Source organism: Triturus cristatus, chromosome 8, assembly GCF_964204655.1.
Source record: "Triturus cristatus chromosome 8, aTriCri1.1, whole genome shotgun sequence".
Lineage (NCBI taxonomy): Eukaryota > Metazoa > Chordata > Amphibia > Caudata > Salamandridae > Triturus > Triturus cristatus.
Window position 1 is genome coordinate 461,913,752 of NC_140591.1, and position 15,511 is coordinate 461,929,262.

General features: G+C 45.5%; 1 protein-coding gene across 8 annotated transcripts in view; it reads left to right on the plus strand.

Annotated features, from left to right (window-relative positions):
- Positions 1-892: 892 nt before the first annotated feature.
- The window catches only part of SETDB2 (SET domain bifurcated histone lysine methyltransferase 2), a 617,221-nt gene continuing 602,602 nt past the window's right edge, over positions 893-15,511 (plus strand). For 5 of the 8 annotated variants that reach the window (XM_085621902.1, XM_085621904.1, XM_085621899.1 and 2 more), the window contains exon 1: positions 911-1,044. The gene's annotated coding sequence lies outside the window, so the exon portion shown is untranslated. Of the gene's footprint in view, positions 1,045-15,511 lie in introns of all 8 variants that reach the window. The other 3 variants (XM_085621901.1, XM_085621905.1, XM_085621906.1) reach the window with 3 other exon arrangements.

Below are 15,511 nucleotides of genomic sequence, written 5' to 3' on the forward strand. Positions count from 1 at the left end.
TCACACTCCCTAACACTCCTCACACTCATTCATTCTCAGCCATCCGCTCTCACTTGCAGTCCCTCTTACTGCTTTAATTGTCTTGGTAGTTCTCACCCCCCACTTCTCCTCCTGCTGTTCTTTGTTTCCCACACTCCTCACTCATGTTGCTTTAACCCCGCCCCAAGTTACCCTTTCGTTGTTTTTAGATACCATCATGGCTTAAAGGAGAAAAAAAAACTATGACGCGATCAGTGCTGGCCGCGTATAAGCACTTTAAAAAAAACTTTAGGCTGTGCTATGTAAAAAAACATTGTCAAAACCAATAGAGCTCACATAGGCGCAACATAGTGGTTTTGCCAATGCTTGTTTTACTTACCTCAGCTGGCATTGGTCTAATTCCAGTTCCTGCTGTTCCATTTTTTATTACGCTAAATAGTCAATAATACAACATTATTTAGAGTAGCTGTTTCCTCCTGAGAAGTGCCAGTATTCTCCTATTTAAATGTGTTACAGCAGCACTGAGAAGTGCGGTTACTCTCAATTTCAAATTAAAGAACTGCAGGTACGGAGCACTGGATAATACATGCCAACTTAAAGCACAGTCAGTAATTTACTGACTCTTTGCTTTGTTGCTCTTGAATTGTACGTTGAGTTTCTACCGGTATGTGCTCCTATTTCTGACGGTTACACTCGGGTCCCTCTCCACAGATACGTCTTATTCAAAGAACTCCACGTACACAGCCTGGAGTGCCGGTCCACGTGCGGCTGGAGATAACTTCTGCTCTTCCGGGGCAAAAGGGCGTTTCTGCCAGGGAGTGGGTGGGTTGTTTTTCCCCGAGAGGAATAGTTTTTTTTAACCAATCAGAAGGGTTGTTGGGCTACACATTCGTCAAAGCCCTCCCTGTACCGTTCCATAGCCTTGTCAATCAACGTGAGTTCGCTTTCCGATTGCTTGTCCGCGCTATCGTGCATTGTTGTCAGTTAGAGCTGCTCATGTGTTTAACGCGGTCTAGTTGTAAGTAAAAGAGAGGCAGCCGGATTTGAAGATCTTCAAGGCGGAAGGTAAGACCCAGTACTATAGGTTTCAACCTTCCTTATTTTACGTTGAATGCGATGTGTGGGCTCATTTGAGGCTTCAGTGTCCTAGTCTTGTGGTCTAAGGATGCTTGGAGAGCTGGGTGATCAAGATGGCAACACTCTGGCACATCAAATTCGAGTAGTGGTAAAACAAAACAAACAAAAAAAATACTGCACGAAGTCATATGCAGCAGGTGGAGTTCGGACCAACGCGAAGGTAGAAGACAGAAAGCATGCAGTAATTTTTTTTCTCACAAATCCTGCTCCCAAAGAAACTTAGAACGAGCAGAAATGCAAAATAAAGCTGTTCTCGGTTACTATCTTAATCACAAGCCGCTGCATTTCGGTACATCACTTAAAAGAAGTGTCTAAAACCTGGCGAGAAAAGATAATTTTGAGATAATATCCCTAACAGTCAGCAGTAATAGCTTTTTTTTTCCTTCTTAACTTTTAAGCCACGTTGCACAGCAGTATGCCCTGCTGTGCAACATATCTAAAAAAGCATTGAGAAAGCCAATAGATCTTGCATAGGTGAAACACATTAGATTTGCTAATGCTTGTTCCTCAACGTAGGTACTGCACGTATATTGTAACACAGCAAATCAATAAGGTGTACTTGTTACAGTACGGCACCTTGACTGTAACTCTGTATGTAGCCCAGCACTGTGGCTGGCTTTAACACTGCGCCTGACTATAGGACTGTGCACTGACTGTAGCACTGCATACTTGCTGTACCACTGTAGAACGATTGTAGCACTGCATGCAGAATGTAACTGTATGCAGACCAACAATGGGTTCTGACTTTAACACTGCACACTGACTGTACTGCTGCTTTCTAGCTGCACACTACCGCTAGAATTGTGCACTGGAGTACTGAATATTTGCTATTGCACTATATGCTGTAGCACATTAAAACAGTTTGTGGCACTAAACAGTAATTGGAACACTTCATTTTGCCTGTTGCACTTCAAACTGACTGCCCTATGGAGCAACAATGCACACTGTCTGCAACACTGTTCGATGTTTGTGACACTGCTCACTACTAATGGCACTATTACCTCTATGTCCCTCGTCCTCGACCCAGTCATAACTAATGAGGTATATTCCACTGACAGAAAACAAGCTCCACCCACTCTCCTGCCAGGGGCTATAAATACATAGCCAGCAGAAAGCACTTCCTGTTTTGTTTCCTGTCAGTTTACATGACGGGGGACGGTGTGCTATTTGCTGGGCACTTACCTAGTTGCTGGATGCCCCTTAGTTTCCTCCTTTGCCAGGCTCCATGGGTGCTTTTGGGCCTTCGAGGGAGCAGCTGGAGTTAGGTCCAGTGGGCTCCTGGACTCCGTAAGTGACACACTTGTCGGACCCCAGTTGTCTTCAGTTTCTTCTCCTTTCCTTCTTGGTGGTTTCCTGTTCCTGTTGCCGCCTCCCTGGGCCGTCTGTTTGACCGACCGTGTTTGGGACGCGGTATGGTTTTAATTTATTCTTGCTGGTTGTTGAGCATACTACGGAGAGTGTTTTGAATTGTTCTGCTTCCATTCTGCTCTGGCGGGAAGTGGTGGAGTTCGAGTCCTGCTGCCACTGCCTATTTTAGGCGGGTTTGGCTCCCACTGCTCTTTGCAGCAATGAGAGCTGTGTTCCTGCTGTTTTGGCTATTTGGGGGAGGCGCACAGTCAATGGCTTCCCTTGAAGCTGCTGGTACCATCCTCCATCCTCCCCTGTTGATCCTGTCTTTGTGATGGGATGCAAAGGGGGGAGCTACGGAGTGGCAGATGAGTCCTGAATCGCCCGAGTGCATGCGAGTCCGGTCGGGCAGTCTCGCTGGATGCGGGCTGTTTCAAGGCCTGCTTCTCCAATACAGCGAGTGCTTCTCCTGTTGCATGTTGGCCTACGGTGGCGGGGAAACTCCTTTTTTTCACGGTGCGGTTAGCCACCCCTTCATTCCGTCATTCTTCAGGGTCAGCTGATAGCTGAGTGAATTGTCTGTGTCATTACACTTGCTGGAACTGGCGTAGACTGCTTCTGTACCGTAATTTGCACATAAGAGGAGAAAACGTTTTCTCTTTGTTGCTACTGACTCAGTTACTGTTTGACATTATGGTGAAGCATCATCAGAAGTGCAGGCATGTTTCTCCTGTGTCTTCTCCGTCCTCTCCATGGTGCTGTATGTATTCCGCCCCTCCTGTGAAGCAGGCCAAGCTGGATGATGACGTGCATTTGAAAAGGCTGATTTTGGAGACCATGTCTGATTTTAAGTCTTCCAAGAAGTCTGCTGGTGTGCGTTCTGGTGGGGGTCATGACCTCTACTCGGATATCTCCAGCTCTGAGTCTTCTGTTGGTTCCTCCTTGGGTGCTGTGGACCTTAAAGGGAAATATATTTCCTAGGATATGTTGCTGGACATTCTGTCTCATGTCAGTGAAAACATTGGTTTCCCTGATGAGGAGGTTGCCAGCACTTCCAGGGATGTGGTGTTGCCACAGTTTCAGAAGAAGGCAAGTCTCTGCCTATTCCTCCTTTTGTAATGGACGTCCTCTTGAAGGAACGGAATGATCCATATCACATTATGATCCCTTGCTTCATGTCAAAACTCTACCCCTTGTAGGACATGGAGGACACCATTCCTGAGACTGTTCATGTGGATTTGATTGTGGCCAGTTTGGTGGGACGTCCTTTCATGGCTGATGATAATGTCCTCCGAGATGGGATGGATAAGAAGATTGACTATGCCGGATCACATCTCGCCATCCGGTCTGGGGTGTATGAGGCTTATGTCGCTCAGTCTTGTTTGTCCGACTTTAAGACCTTATTTTCCACCATGCAGGAAGGGGTCAGTTGTTCTGACTTGCTTGAATTCATGGAATATCGAGCTGAGTTCCTATCAGATATTGCCTTTGACTCTGGGCGTGCTTCAGTCATGTCGTGTGGTGCGTCTATTGCTGCCAGATGGAACTTATGGCTGAAAGGTTGGAACACTGATGCGGCTCAGCGCTCCAAGGCTTTGCTTTTACCGTTCACTGGTCCTCTGCTTTTTGGGAAAGTCCTTGAAGAGAAGCTGCACAAGGTGTTCAAAGAATGGAAGCATTCCTTGTCCTTCCAGCATCAGCAACGTTGTAAGGATTCGTTCTATACCAATGCTAAATCTTTCCGTCAGCCTTCTAGTCCGCAAAAGCGTCCGTTCCGGAAACAGACAGACACTGGGAAAGGGTTCAGGCGAAACCCCCTCCTGAGGTGGGACCTGGAAATCAGCGTTCCTTACTATGCCGACTCCCGGATCGTTCCGTCTGGAGTGCTATCAAAGGTTGGTGAGGTTGCGCCTTTTTTGGGCGACTTGGCGTCTCTCTACGTCCGACCAGTGGGTCCTGGATGTCCTGGAACGAGGTTTCCGGATCGATTTCATATCCCCTCCACCTGCGTTGGGCAGGGTGCGGACTCCGGTCCCCAAGGATGTGTCTCGTTGTCAGGCTATGTTGGACTGTGTTCAGTTTCTGAAGAAGGCGATTGTACCTGTTCCCTGGTCAAAATTGGGTCAGGGGACCTATTCTGTCATATTTATTGTTCTGAAGGTCACAGGGGGCTTTCAGATTGTGATTAAACTCCGACCTTTGAACAAGTTTGTCTGGAAAATTCCGTTCAAGATGGAGGACCTGTTGAAAATCCAGAGTGGGGTGTTGGCCAACAGACTCCTACCTTGTATGCCTCTGCTGATACACTCAGATCAATCTGGGTTCATCACCAAACGCAGCACTTCTCATAATTTAAGACTACTTGCACATGTGTGGCATTTCACACCTAAAGAATCTGAGGATTGCGCTTTGACGCTGTTCGATATAGAGGAGGCCTTCGATTCGGTGGATTGGTCGATTTATATGGGCGACATTGAAGGTGATGGGGATATGAGAGAGATTTATTAAATGGCTGAAATTGATGTATACAGTTCCTCCAGCCCGGCTGCGCGAAGGGGGATTAATTTAACGGGTCTTTGCACTGCAGCAAGGTGCCAGACAATGGTGTCCCTTGTCACTGCTTCTTTTTGCGGCTGCAATTGAGCCACTTGCGGAGTGTTTACAAAAACAATTGAATGGCTGGGGGATTAAATTGGGAGACACTACCCACATGGTCTCGATGTATGCAGATGATACTTTAATATACACCCGAAAACCAACCGAATCGATACCCAAATTATTAGATGTATTGCGGGGATTCTGTGAATTATCTGGCCTAAAAATAAATCCCCAAAAATCAGTGCTGTTACCGATTCGGCCAAGACACAACAGGAGTTGCTGCTGGCGGTAGGGCTCCCATGGGTGGAATCCGTCCCCAAATACTTGGGGATTCGGCTAGCAGGCTGGAGGTTCCCCATATGGAATTATACTATATGGCCTCACAGCTTCAGCATGCTATTCACTAGTTGGATGATCAGGATAATTGGGAGAAAAGGTTACTCTCCGGAACATATGTGGGTGACTCCCTTCTGGGACACCTAATGAGAGGGGCCGGAATATCCAAAACATGCCCATACATAATTCAACATGTAGCACGAGTATGGGAATGCGCAGTAAAAAAAGGGGTAGGTCATGTTCCTTATGCCCCTGACATGCCTCTCTGGGTAATACAACCCTATGGTAAAATACCAGACTCTATGTCCGTCCATAAATGAAAGGAAGGCGGCTGCCTGACACTGGGTGATCTTTTCTCTAATAACCAATTTATTACCTGCGAAGACGTAGAGGAAGTGTTCGAGTTGGGACGCGGACAATATTTACAATATAGAAAGATATCGCATTTAACTAGTGAACTGTGGGCATGAACTGTGGGCATCCTTTCCGGCGGAACCTGCAACAACAAGAGTTCTCCAGGTTATGCTCTACATGGCGCAAGATGGTGGTCTGATCTCCAATATGAATCGAGTATTGACAGATGATCTGAAAACCTCGGCATTGCCGGTCAGCTACGCTAGGAGAAAGCTGTGGGATATTCCCTGTCAGAGTGTGACTGGATTAAAGTGCATGAGGGAATTAAGAAAGTGAATTCTAGCCCGAGGATCCAATACAATTTTATATACACCAAACATATCTCTCCCCCAAAACACTAGGGAAAATATTTCCGACTCGGTTGGCGGACTGTCCACGATGTAGGGTCTGGGAGGCTGATTTCCTGCACGTGGCATGGCACTGTCCGATCATAACTCCTTACTGGTCCGACATCCTAGACAAAGTGGGAACTGTCATGGGATGGACAATCCCTAACGAGATACAAGCAGTACTGCTGGGATTATTGCCTAGCCCCAAAAATTGAAAATTAGTAATGCTGGGATTTTTACTGGCAAAATGCCGAATTGCAATCTCCCGGAGGAGCCCTGACCCACCCCGTATAGAGAGATGGTTAAGTGACTGGTGTGAATGGGCGACAACGGAAGCACTACGTATGAAAAGGGTTCGACGAGATGAAAAACTAGAGGATGACATACAGGCCTGGATGGTAATGCTTGCTGATATTAAAGGGATGCATTCAGCACTAACAACACCCGATACCCCATAGTACTATCATTCCAAATGCAAGGGAAGTAACTGGGAATCTGAATTTCGATATTGGGCGGTCGGTAGGTCGTGTATCACATCAAGATCCACGTTGGGAGATGAAGAAATGTCTGATATGCTGAGCTGGGTGGGTAGGGGAGGGGGATAAAGTTATATAAGGAAGAATATTGTCTATTGCTGTGGCATCTTCACAGCTGGGTGCCTTTTCCTGTTCAGGCCTTCTCCGTGCCTGTTCCTGTATGTCCAGAGATTGTGTTCAATCTGCAGTGGTGGATGGATTCTGCAAATCTCTCCAAAGGCATGTGGTTGCAACCTCCTCCTCCGCCGCAGGTGTTGATGGAGGATGCAAGGGCATCAGGTTGGGGTGCTACTCTGGGGCAGTGGACTGTGCAGGCTTGTTGGCAGGCCTCAGTCACTCCAGTCCTCCAACTGGAAGGAACTGTCTGCTGTGGAACAAGCTCTCCAGTTCTTTTAGGATCTTCTTCTGAGTTGCAATGTTCTTGTATAGTCCGACAACACCGTGACTGTGGCTTACATCAATCACCAGGGCAGTCCTTCCTTTAATCTGGTGGCCTTTGCGCGATTGCGAGTTGGGCAGAACTTTATCTCCTGGCCATTTCTGCTCAGCACATTCGGGGCTTGGACAATGTTGTGGCGGATGCACTGAGTCTCAGGTTTCCGTCGTCACTGACTTTGTGCCTGTCTCCCAGGATATGCTGGTCAATCTGCCAGATGTTCGGGACTCCCTTTTTTTTTTTTTAAAATTGATTCACAATATCAGATTGTATCCTCTTTCATTAACCATATAATCATGAAAAGCCCCCCAAATATAAATACCCATCTTTCGCTTCCTTGAGCCTTTGGCAGAAAAGAAACTAAATTGTAAATATTATACATTCTGGCTCGCCACACTTCAAACACAGGGGCCTCAGGTTGCAACCAAGCAGCAGCAGTGCTCAGACGGGCAACAGCCATAGCCAGAAACAAGAAATAACGGTGTTTATACATCGGTTTCCCGAGCTCTAAATCGGGCTCAGTACCTAATATCCTCATAGCTGCGGTAATTTTGATAGGCATCCCCACAATTGATGACAAAAACATTTCAATATTACTAATATACAAGGACAGCTTACTGCAGGCATAAAAAACATGTAGACAATCAGCATTATCATTCCCACAACGGAAACTCTTGCCACCCACCCCATTTCAGCATCTTTGCAGGCGTATAATATAAATTGAAGGCAGTTTAAAAAAATTGAGCTTTCAAATTCGCAGACACAAATGTTTCTCTGGCCATTATAATAGCCTTCTCTAAAGACAACTTGTGTTCACCCAAAGCATTGGCCCATTTAAGATTATGTTTCTGCAGGTCATCGGCCTTGGAAGATAACAGAATTTTATATAAAACCCCTATTCTCTCCTGGCGCCTGATTGATTCAATAAGTTAATGGTGTACCAGTGCCAGATTGTTCCTACTTAAAAAATCCCGGATTTGAAGAAACTTAAAAACTGCGTCCTAGGTACGCCATATTGCCTGGCAAAATCCAAAAATGAAAAGTGTAGCCCCTCCCTCTCATAAAAATCACCAATTTGCAAGATGCCCTTACTTCTCCAATTTCTAACCACATGATCCCAGAAGATGGAAGGCAGGATGTGAAGGGCACTAGTAGGAGTGTAGTATGTTATCCCTTCTAAATAAATTTTTTTACGGATAACTTTCCAAACTTTAAAGACGGCCTCCATAATCTTAAAACGTGTCCTCTTGTAATAGCTACCATCAACTTCCTTGAACAAGCAATTTCTAACTTCCGCCCCCAGTACATAAAAAATTGATGGGGCTTCTGCTATATTACTGACCACTTCTCCGGTCAGCAATATACGCATTTTAAGCAAAAAACATGCATAATCGTAAAATGTAAAGTCAGTTATTGACCAACCCTCCCTTTACCTCGGTAGCGTCATAAACTGTGTAGCTCTTCTAGGTCTGCCTGGGGCCCACAGAAATTTAGCACAAACATGTTTGCAATTGCTGAAGTTGTTCCCTAGTGACCTCTAAGGGGACAGATCTAAAAAAATATAAGATCCTAGGTAGGATATTCATTTTTTAAATATTGCCTCTACCCACTAGTGTAAGTTGGAGACTCCCCCATCCTGCTAGAGATTCTTTAATCTTAAACATAATATCCAACCAATTAGCTTCCACTAATTCTTTCATAGATGCCCGGATTTTTATCCCTAGATATGTTACCTCCTTGACAGATCTTGAGTCCCCGGACCTCATATTCTTTGTACATAGTATTTGCGTTTTTGTCCTATTAAGTTTATAGCCGGATATTTGTCCAAATTCTTGTGCTAAGCACTCCACTTCTACAATCGCCGTGGCCGGGTCACTAGTAGAAATAGCTATATCATCCGCATAAGCGAATACGGAATGCTGAATTTCCTGAACAATAAACGGTCTCACTAGCGGACTACTATCCAACATATTAACAAAAGGATTAATATTAAGAGCAAATAGTAGGGGGAAGCAGGGACAGCCCTGCAGAGTTCCTCTATTTATTTTCACAAGTTCCGACACTCTACCCCCTACGCATATCCTAGCTACTGGTGACTTATATAATACCTGAAGCGCCTGGATAAACCCTTGCCCGAATCCCGCCCGATCCACGGTGTTCCATAAATAATCCCATGCCACACGATCGAACGCTTTCTCAGCATCTAACAATATTAATCTCAAATCCCTCCCTTCAGCCTGTGAACTATCAAATAATGTCACAACTTTATTAACATGGGCCACTGTCCCTCGAGAAGGGATACAACCTTGCTGATGCAGAGATACTAATGGAGATATAGCTTTTGCCAACCTGTTCGCCAATATTTTAGCGTATATTTTCCCGTCACAATTAACCAAGGAGATCGGGCAGTAAGACCCCGGATTCTCACTTATACTGGTTTGTATACACAGCAGTCACCGGCTAATGTGAATAATATGCTGCTGGTGGGTGAATTTGTGCAGCTTGATCAGGAAGAGGTGGAGGTGTTAGACAATGTAATCACTATGGATGAATTGGAGATGGCAGTCAATGGTTTAGCGATTGGGAAAGCTGCTGGCCCGGATAAGCTCCCTGGGGAGCTGTATAGAGTATTTTTTCATGACTTAAAGAAAGATGTTAGAGATGGTATGCGCTGCTCAAAATGGCCATGCACCTAAAACTTGGGATGAAGCTACCATCGTGGTTTTTAAAAAGAAGGGGTTCGGGACTCCTGTGCTGGATTTATTTGCCTCCAGTACCGATGCCCTGCTTCCCCTTTTCTGTTCCTGGACTCCGGAACAGGGAGCTTGGGGTGTGGAGGCCTGGTCTCTCTAGTGGCCCCCCTTGTTACTGTATGCCTTTCCTCCTTTTCCTCTCATCCCTGCATTTCTACTAAAAGTTCAGAGGGTGGGGGCACAGGTGGTGGCTGTATTACCCCACTGGCTTCAGAGGTCTTGGTTTACGTTGTTACTAACTCTGCCACTGGGTCCTCCTTGGATCTTGCTCGCTGCCGTCTCCCCTGGGAACTGCCACTCCTTCTCTCCTGGTCCCTCACCGTGGCGGTCTGGAGGTTGAACGGCTGTCTCTAGGGGGCTGGGGTTTGCCTGACCACATTATTACTGTGATGCAGGCCTCCCGGAGGAGGTCAACTTTATCTTCCTATTATTGGGCTTCTTTCACCTCTTGGTGTTCTGAGCTTGGTTTGTCTTCTACCTTTTGCCCTGTCACTGATATTCTGCAATTTTTTTGGGGATGGGTTCCAAAAACATTATGCTTTGTCTACCCTGAAGAGCCAGTGGACTTCCATTCGGGCTTTTCGGGGGGCTTCTTTCACCTCTTGGTGTTCTGAGCTTGGTTTGTCTTCTACCTTTTGCCCTGTCACTGATATTCTGCAATTTTTTTGGGGATGGGTTCCAAAAACATTATGCTTTGTCTACCCTGAAGAGCCAGTGGACTTCCATTCGGGCTTTTCGGGATCCGGTTCCGGTTTCGCTGCCCTCTTCGGATGGCTTGTTGTTGTCTCGGTCGTTCAGGAGTTTCTCTCTCTCCTCCTGTTCCTTCTTCTGTGCCTCCGTGGGCATCTATCTCTGGTCCTGTGTGCTCTGCAGTCCTCTCCTCTTGAGCCTTTGTGGTCTGTTGATCTCAAGTTCCTGTCCTTTAAGGTGGCTTTTCTGGTGGTCATTACCTCGACTCGGAGTTTCGGTGAGCTCACTGCATCACGTTGGTCTCCTACCTTCTTGCGGTTTACGGACGATGCTGTGGTCCTCTATTTGGATCCAGGTTTTCTGCCTAAAATCCGTTTTAAGTTTAATTTTTCTCAACCGTTGATCCTGCCTTCTTTCTGCCTTTCTCGTTCTTCTCCGGCTGATTAATTGTTACACACTCTTGATGTTAAGCGTGCTTTGACCGTATATGTTGACCGGCCGGCAGCTTTTTGCTCTTCTGATTCCCTGTTTCTGACGTTTGGGCAGGCTGGTCGTGGGAAGGCTGCTTCCCGACATACGTTGTGTCGATGGATCAAGTCTGTCATTTATTTGGCTTATCAGGGCTGTGGTTTGCCTTGTCCATCTGGGCTACATCCCTGGTCTATGGTGGTGTCTCGGCTTCGTGAGCTGCCTTTCATGGGGTGCCTCTGGATGAAATCTGTCTTGCTGGGACTTGGGATTCTACTTTTGTGAAGCATTAACGTTTGAATTGTGCCCTGGATGACCGTGTGAATTTCGGTTGTGGTGTTTTGCGTGCTGTGGGGCCTGTTGCTCCCACCAGATTTTTTTTGTGTTATTAATCATTTCACTTTGGTGCGCTTCACTACTGTGTGCCATCTGTTTTGTTTCTGCTGGTGTGCCAAAGTCCTTCATGTGTTTGTTGCTTTGGTATACCCTATTAGTTATGAGACATAGCGGCAATGCTCTAATTACTTACCGGTAATCCTCATTACTCTTAGTCCCACCTGTCCTAGACCCAGTCATTCTTCCCACCTACCCTCCCTGATTCAGGCCGTTTGTGCTTAGTATGTCAGGAAGTGCCTTCTGTTGGCTATGTAATTATAGCCCCCGGGCAGGAGGGTGGATGGAGCTTAAAAGTGTTTCCTGTCCGTGGAATATACCTAATTAGTTATGACTGGGTCAATGACGGGTAGGACTAGGAGTAATGAGGATTTCCGGTAAGTAATCAGAGCATTTCCTGCATTTAATATTGCCCACGGACTCCACCACTGCACATTGGCTGTAGCAAGTGCATAGCAGGTTGACCGTAGTTTTGTGATTAGCAGTGCAGGCTGATTACCACTAAACCGTCATAAATGAAGGACGCTGGAGGCAGTGGGAGGGATGGGCAAGCAAAAATGAAGTGGGAGGGAGAGGGAAGCAACAAGGTCAAGGGAGGAGGTGGGAGGGACTAGGAAAAGCAACAAGGTTGCAGAAGGAGGTGGAAGGGACTGGGGCAAGCAACAACGAAGTCAGAGGGGCCAGGAGGGATGGGGCAAGCAGCAAGTATGGGAGAAAGGATGTGAGGTACGGGAGGGTAATTGGGCCTGCTAACCTAGCTCTGCAAGTTTCAAGACCAAAAGTAGCAGAATTGCATATTGTAATAATAACAGCATAATTGTGTATTTTGGGCTAGCAACAGTATATAAATTTCATCCTTACAATGTTTTACGAATGAGTAAAAAACTAAATAACTGAGTAACTTACATTGGCAATATATGTTTTGCAAAAAGATATCTACACACTTGTTGTTCTCTATCTTATGATCAGGGAGTTATAAGACCAGTTAAGGCAGCTCAGTAGTGTCTTGCACTTACTGTAATTTTGATTTCCAGGTGTCAAGAAAGGTGTGAAGTCCAGTTATTAAGTGCCTGATTTATGATTTGGGGGATGGCCCGTCATTCTGCCAGAGGGACAGATTGAATTACGGAGGGACCGTTCGCCACATATTTAAATGACCGCCAAGCAGGTGCAGGAACCTCAGTCAAGGCGGTTTCTACCAGTGCATTTCACTGTTTGATGCAGGGCTGCATCAACAGGACGCAGCCCTGCACCAAACAGTTTTATTTTTAAATTTTCAATATGAACAAGCATTGGCATAGCCAATAGGCTTCGCCTTTGGGACCTTTATAAGTGTTTAGCCATGCAACAGTTGCATAACTAAATACTTATAGGGTCCCAAAAGCGAGGCCTATTGGCTATGCAAAGCGGCCGTGCGGCCGCAAAAGTTAAAGTGATCACGATCAAACATCAAAGCGGCCGCGAAAGTGAAAGTAATTGCGGTAAAGCGTGGCGCGCGCGCCCGCGCACATGCACTGTAGCTCTAGGCTGGCCTGGTAGCACTTTTTGGATCCCTCTCAATAAGTCTCGCCAGACCAGCGCATGCGCTGGGTCAGGCGAGACCTAAAAACTCAAATGGTGTTTTCTTTTTGAAAATAAAATAATTTAATGCTCTCCTCACCATGGGAGTTACATCCCATGGCGGGGGGACCATTATTAGAAGAATTTTACTATCCCTCCCACCAGGGTTTGCTTGGCAGTGCCGGACAAAAAAAGGCTATATGTCTGCCCATCGTGAATATGTGTTTTCCAAAGCTAAATTTCTTCTGAATTCTTTGTCCCCTTCTACCGTGGGATTTCAGTAAATATATACATCTGTCTAAACAAATATTCAAAATAAATGGTACAAACTAATTGTGTTATTATGTAGCATATTAAAATTTTATATGGCAAAAATCATGTATCAACATGAAACAGGCAAAAAGAACAATTGATGGACAGAATGCAGAACAATGTCATACATTCACCCCAGTACAGAGATCTGGGCCTGAATCCATCGTTTTTTTGCTCACCATGCCATTCCAGTTTGGACCCTGCCACATGCAAATCAGTCTTGACCCTGTGCCAAATGGGAACAGTCCAGCCCGAACTGCCAGGCCTGCCTGGACTGGAAACAAGTATCCTAGGACCGGTTTAGGGCTTTCTGCCCTCATCAGCCAGGATAGCTTGACTCCAGTGGCATGGAGAGCACAGGACCCATGTCTGGGCATGCCCGTCCCACTCAGGGTGACAAATGCACCTTGTGGATAAGGTTCCAAATGGAATGAATGAGTAGGAGGCTATTGACTTGCTTCCTCCTGGAGCTTATTAGTTGCTTGTCGACATATAGAAGAGAAATCAGTCAGGGGTGGGCACAGCGTGCTCTCAAACCATCTAAATGAATACATAGGTCCCTTATTAGTTATACGGCATGTGAATGTAATCCACATAGAACTGAGTTAAAAATAACCCTACTGACCTCTGACGTCATGCTCTCAGAGACGTCAAGGAATGGCAAAAAAGGGTACGGGCGTTCGCCTCAAAACCGTCTCATTAGGTCCGTGAAGATTAGGCTCGTGGATCATCTAAAATGAAGGCTGTGTTGGTTGATGTGTATATGATAATTACAGCATAAAAAACAAATTAAAAATGAAAGGAGGTACTGACCTCTGGCATGCCACGCTCGGAGTCGTCACTGATTCAAGACTCAACTGGGGTATATACGCTCCATGCGTTCAAAACCACTGGTGTGCCGGAACAATATCATTTCAGTGGGCTCTACAAAAGAAAAAGGAGTTCAACAACTCGCGCCTTTCACACGATATAAGCTCCAGGAGGAAGAAAGTCAATAGCCTCCTACTCATACATTGGATTCCATTTGGAACCTTATCCACTAGGTGAGCAAAATAGAAAGGCCTCACTCAAACTCTATATGGATGGTCTAAACACATGAGGTCTAAATAAATATCTCTTTTCTCATGCAGGCTGTACACAGGCTAACTTGTTCTTCTCCTGAGGAAGACCCACGTTTGATGATTAGATTTAGCACATATTTACAAGGGTCAAAACGTGGATGCATAAATAGTAGCACAAAATTCTAATTTGACCATTATAAATAGAACAGGAATATAATTCCAGGTCATCTTGAGAAAAGCAACATGTTTTTTCTCTGTGCCTGAATGTAAATGTTGTTCGTGTAAATAGTCCTTTGTACTCAATGTAATATTTTGTGATTTATGTATAATACACGTCACCTCACTTCGTCTTACTTTTGCACTAGATAATGTGTATATGACCTGTTTTATGTTGATACATGATTTTTGCCGTATAAAATTTGAATATGCTACATAATAACACAATTAGTTTGTGGCATTTATTTTGAATATGTGTTTAGACAGATGTACATATAACATTTACTGAAATCCCACGGTAGAAGGGGACAAAGAATTTAAAAGAAACTTAGCTTTGAAAAAAAGTGTGTTGTGGCAGAACCACTTTTCGTTCCATGTAATAGTCCCCAGGTTCTGCACGTTACTGGGTATCCCCATTGATGAATACTGACATCCTGAATATGTTGTCAGACATATAGCCATTTCTCCGACAGCCTGTAGTCCGTCGGAGAGGACTGGCTGTTGTGGTGACATAGTAGTAGCTGAAGCAGCCAAATCTAAGGTCTGCCCGCATTCAAATAAGGTGGACGGACCATTATGTTGATGTTGAGGATACTCCGTCGCCATTGCTGTGGAATATCTTCACCACCAACATATAAATCAGGCCCCAAGTTATTCTGGAGGACAGTGGCCCTTTTTCGTGCCACCACCTGTGCTATGGACACTGTCTGTAAAAGATAAACAATTATTACCTGAGCTCTCACTGCCAGGAAGACCTCTGTACTTATCTAGAAATCGAGGTACGAGCCGATTGGGTGCCACTTCTCTCACAGAAGCTGATAGGGTCATCTGCTTTTGCACCTGTTCACCGGGGAACACATTCAGGTGCTGCTGCGTGGATTGAATCCAACTTGTGTTCAAGCGTCCCGTATGAGCTGACAGAAGAGCACCTTCATCTTGGCAACTT